The 5316-nt window shown below is 47.6% G+C and overlaps 1 long non-coding RNA gene across 1 annotated transcript; it reads left to right on the top strand.

The window, feature by feature from the left end:
• The first annotated feature begins 250 nt into the window (after nucleotides 1-250).
• Nucleotides 251-5316, top strand: LOC117797492. The gene is made up of 3 exons (XR_004622502.1): nucleotides 251-672; nucleotides 4514-4555; nucleotides 4828-5316. It is a non-coding gene; the product is annotated as an uncharacterized LOC117797492 (long non-coding RNA).

The raw sequence follows: 5316 nt of genomic DNA, 5'->3' as shown, positions 1-5316 counted from the left end.
TGGCTCTAAACAGAATAGTCTACGTTGTAATAGGAACTGGTACTCTCAGGAGGCTGCATAAATTATACAGGGGGTCGCTAGGGACGCCTGCGTGGCGCAGTTGGTGGAGTGTCAGGACTCTTGGTTTCGGCTCAGGTCTGATCTCAGGGTCGTGTGATCGAGCCTTGCATCGGGCTCCAGGCTCAGCGCAGAGCCTGCTTGAGTGTTTCTCTCTCCCTCTGCCCCTTCCCCCTGCTCTCTCCCTCTCTCTCAAAATAAATAAGTAAATCTTTTTTAAAAAATTATACAAGGGGTGGGGAGGCAGAGAGTTAAAATGAGGCCAGGGGAAAGAAATAGATCCGTAAAGCAAATATGGATTTTACGAAAAATAGACAATGTCAGAGGACAGCTCTGTCTGTGAGCTCGGGAAGCCTGGGAAGGACGGAGAAGAATTGTGTGGTGGGATCAGATGGGCTCTAGGCCCTGCAGCGCTGAAAGGGAAAGCGGGTAGGGGACAGGACTTAGCCGCCCCCATCCTTCGCCCTCCATCTTTGGGGGCTCTGTGGCAGCGTTTCATCGCTTCAGACAACAGGATTTGTACTATTTGCTTAAAAATCCCTTTTTGTTTTTTCCAGCACACGGGCATCTCTGTGTTGGTACGAAGCTGGAGATGTAGTCAATGTATTTCCGAAAGTAAGTGTGGAAAAAATAATACATTAGTCTAATAATAAATTACTCTAATACTTAATGTTTGCCCCCTAACCTCAGGTGTGGTTTTAAATATCCAGCACAGAGAGTGTTGGGGCTGCGTACATCTCTAGGGCCCCAGGTTCTCATTATCTTTGTCTCTCACCCCTGAATGGAGAGTTTGACTTCTAATTTCATGCCAGGGGTTTCACAGGCAACATAATTGTATTTGCCTCTGCCTTTGATCTGCTGCTTGATCCGCTGTTTCATTGTGGCTCAACTAGGAGACAGAGATGGAAACGTGGTGGAAAAACATGATTTTGTTTTGCTTTGGAATTGGCAGTTATTCTTTTCTCTGGCTCCCTTAACGCGACACACCTTCCCTAAATCTGAAATCTAATCGTTTTCCCGTGTTTGAAAATCCAAAAGGCATGTGCCCCCTCTGGCATGCTTTCCCTTTTGCTCACGAAGATTTAATTTTCAGTGAGGCTTGGGGGGCAGGACGTTCATGTTTTAGATCTCCATGAAAACGAAGTCCCCGGGGTTAGCAGAGAACTCCTGGGTGAACTCTGACCCACCTGCCCCTCTCCTGACCTCACCTCGACTTGCCAGGATGTACCTGGCGTACCCGGGCCTCCCCTTCAGGTGATTTCGGTCTGGGGGGCTGGCCCCTTCTCTTCTGGAGGCCAAAGAAACCCAGATTCAGCAGGACCCCGGCAGGTCAGAACCAAGCAACAGTCAGGGTGGTGCTGAAGTCCACTGGCTTCTCAGGCGGGGCCGCCACATGGGGTTTTGCAGGCTGTGCCTTGCACAAAGGTTCCCAGCCAAGACAGGGAGCGAGGGCTGGAATTCAGGCCTGGGGCACCTGTCCCCCATTCTTACAAAGTCACCGAGGAGGCTAGTGGCGGTTCTCTTCTCAGGGCAGAGGAGAAATAGATTCTCTGATCCAGAAGAAAAGAGAAACGGTGACACAGGGCAGGACAGGGGTCAAAAGGGCATCTTGGGAGCTGAGTGGGCCCGCCTAAGGCTGCAGACCAAGCCAGTGTTGACCCAGCGCGTTGGAACAGTAGGCCCATTTACTGACTCACTCTTTGCAGGGTCTAGTGTTCGTGAATTACCGGGTCCCTCCTGGGCTTTATTTGGAGTTTAAAGAAAAAAAAAAAAAAGACAGGGGTGTCACTCTATCTATGTGTCTTGTTTAGCAAGCAAGGTAGCATTTTAGGGGGTTGGGCGCCATGTTTTCTTTGGTTTTGAATGTGAAGACTTTAAGGGATGTTAGCTGCAGGCCTTTATGGGCTGGGTGTAGGTGTCTGAGCGGTCTGAGGGTAAGACCCTAACAGGTGGTGCAATGTAGTTTGACATCCTAACAAGTTACCTGTGAAAGAAAATTCACACTCCTGTGTAATGGATGGAGATAATTTACATTTAAAAGTGGAAGACGCCTGGCTGGCTCAGTCCTAGAGCATACCACTCTAGATCTTGGGGTCGTGAGTTCAAGCCCCACGTTGGGTGTAGAGATTAGTTTAAATAATACAAAGATAAAGACATAAAAATGTCTAAAATAAATAAAAGTGGAAGATCAGGGCACCTGGCTGGTTCAGTCGGTAGGGCCTGCAACTCTTGATCTCGAGGTCAGGAGTTCTGAGCCCCTTGTTGGGCACAGAGCCTACAAAACAAAAACAAAAACAAAAACAAAAAGTGGCAGCTCATCCAGATAAAGCAATTCCTGATCAAAATTAACTCCAGAGAGGGACTTTTCTGGTGTCAGCAGTAGGCTGCTAGGGAAAGCCTTTGGAAGCCGTCTAAATTAGCCCTGTAAAGCCTACTCCTGTTGGTTTCTATACTGGGTGGTATTGGTATTCGGAATTCCATTAATACTTGGAAAGGTATTTTCACAGTAAAGCCATAAACGGGGTCTCTCTTGAGAAGGACAAATTTGGAGGACTTGTTCTTCCCCTTTAACCAGGAATGTATAGTCTGGGCACCCTAAATCCATTCACCTCCCTTCCCATTTTCCTCCCCACACTTTCAGTAATTTGGATTGGGTATGTTGAAGAAAGATAGTTTCTAAGGACTTTAGTTACATCGTCGTGACTGAGAGTTCTCAGAGTTTTGGTCTTCTAAGTGTGCATGGGGGGCACCTGGGTGGCTCAGTTGGTTAAACCTCTGACTTTTGATTTCAGCTCAGGTCATGGTCTCAGGGTCGCGGGATCCAGGCCGGTGACCGCTGGCACTGAGCGAAGAAGTCTGCTGGAGCTTCTCTCTCTCCCTCTCTCTTTGCCCTTCCCCCTGCTCGCACTCTCTAAATAAATAAATAAATAAATAAATACAATCTTTTTTAAAACTAATTCATGTGGTTTTTAAAAAAACTTTTTAAAGAGATTGTATTTATTTGAGAGCGAGAGCAAGCAAGAGAGAGAGCGTGAGCAGGGGAGAGGGGCAGAGTGAAAGGGAGAAGTAGACTCCCCACTGAGCGGGTGCCCCATGCAGGGCTCGATCCCAGGACCCTGGGATCATGACCTGAGCCAAAGGCAGACACTTCACAGACTGAGCCGCCCAGTTGCCCCAGGGTTTTTTTTTTAATTTTTAAAGATTTATTTATTTGAGTGAGAGAGAGAGAAAGAGAGAGAGTGCATGGAAGGGGGGGGGTAGTGAGGGGCAGAGGAAGAGAGAATCTCCAGCAGACTCCCCGCTGAGTGGGAGGCCAACCAGGGGCTAGATCTTAGGCCAGAGATAAACCCAGCTGAAACCGAGTCAGTCACCCAACCGGTGTACCACCGAGGTGCCTTAGAATGTGTGTGTTTTTAATTTTTTAAAAAATTGTGGAGTTTTTCACAAAGGACTATTTGCCCAAAGTTTATGAAGCCAAATAGTATGTAAAATCCTGGTACAAAAAAGCAGACCCCTCTCTTGTTCGGCCTGTTTCTTCTGGTAGATACCATCATATTTCTAAGTAATATTTAGATGTGGCCTTCTCTTAAATAATCCATGGTAACTATCATCTGTTGACCTCCTAGTATAGGAGAGGAGGGTTTTAGTTCTCTGCCTCATACTTCCCCTCTCCCACTCTTACAGTAGAGCTATATCATAATTTCTTAAGAAATTCATATCCAGGGGCGCCTGGGTGGCACAGGGGTTAAGCATCTGCCTTCGGCTCAGGGCGTGATCCCTGCATTCTGGGATCGAGCCCCACATCAGGCTCCTCTGCTGTGGGCCTGCTTCTTCCTCTCCCACTCCCCCTGCTTGTGTTCCCTCTCTCGCTGGCTGTCTCTAGCTCTGTCAAATAAATGAAATCTTTAAAAAAAAATTCATATCCAGTGCTTGCTTTATGACCACATATATGTTGTTTATTGCCAAGGCAAATGAGCTTCAGTGATTGCATTTCCTTTCTTGTACATTTTTTTTCCTGGGGTTAATAATTGCCTCAGTTTTTAATTTGCTTAATTTTCTTTGACCTATGACTAACTTTCCCACACTCCCCAACCTCTGTACAAATCATCTTGGGACAGTTTTCTGCACGTTCACATCCTGGAGACCATCTGCAAACAAATAGGCTGACCTATTTTGTTTTGTGTGTTTTATTTTAATTCGCATTATCTTTCTCTCTGAAAGCTTTCTGGAAGTTTCTAATCCTCCACTTAGTTTTATTTTTAAAAACTTTTCTTTGTATGAGTGTGGTGGGAGTTTTACCGATTTCAAATGGGGGTATTGTGTTTTGATTGAAAATTGCACCTCTACCACCCAGCTAATGTCGGGAGCCGAGAAATGAATCTGAAGTTTCTGATTCTTGGTATTTTGCTTAGTTTAAATAAACTTTCACCATTTTCCCTAAACATCAACCTTTCAGAAGTGATGACTGTTATTCCCTGGAACGCTGGAACTAGCCAGTGTGAGTAAATTTTTATCTTTTCCTCTCTTCCCCTCCCAGAATGGATTCTACATTTTTAGAAAGTAAAGGTTATTTTAAAAATAATTAATTGGCCCTTCCCCAGGCCATTTACTGCAGGATTCATGCCCTTTGTTTACATTCATTTCACGTTGCCTTTTATTTGTGTTTAGTTAGTCATTTACAAGTCTGCCTTCCCACCTGGATTGTAAATCACTTGAGGGCCAGGGGTGCCTTTTTAAAAAATTCACTTTTGCACTTTTGGATTCCCCTAGGACCTAACACAGTGCCTTGCCCTTGGCAAGCTCTCCATAAACGCATGTCAAAAAAGTAGACAAATAAGAGTGGCAGTCTTCTCCAATCAAGATCCCTTAAAGAGAGGTAACTTTCCAATCTTCTCTTTGCCCCGAAAGCGACTGCGAAATCTCTTGAACGGTGGGCACCAGGCCGCAGGCCTCGCTCCCCGCCCCCCTCGACCCCCCGCCCGGGAGCCGCCACCGCACGCCGCAGTCGGGAACAGCAGCCCCAAGTTCGGCGGGAGAGGTGACAACGTGTTGACCGTTGCAGGACTCCGGGAACGAGAGGTCGTCTCTCGGGCTTGAAATCCACTCGGGCGGTGAGGCGAGGCGCGACTCCAGAGCGCGCTCTAAGCAGGAGCGGCCGCCCGGGGCCAGGGGTCAGCCGTGCCCCGCGGCGCGGAGGGGGCCTCCGGAGGGAGAGGGCGCGGCGCCCCGCGCGCCCCCCAGCTGCCCGGGAACGCCCGC

The sequence above is a fragment of the Ailuropoda melanoleuca genome, chromosome X (genome assembly GCF_002007445.2).
Source record: "Ailuropoda melanoleuca isolate Jingjing chromosome X, ASM200744v2, whole genome shotgun sequence".
Classification (NCBI taxonomy): domain Eukaryota; kingdom Metazoa; phylum Chordata; class Mammalia; order Carnivora; family Ursidae; genus Ailuropoda; species Ailuropoda melanoleuca.
The sequence above is the reverse complement of the archived record's forward strand: the minus strand, read 5'-3'. Positions and strand labels throughout refer to the sequence as shown.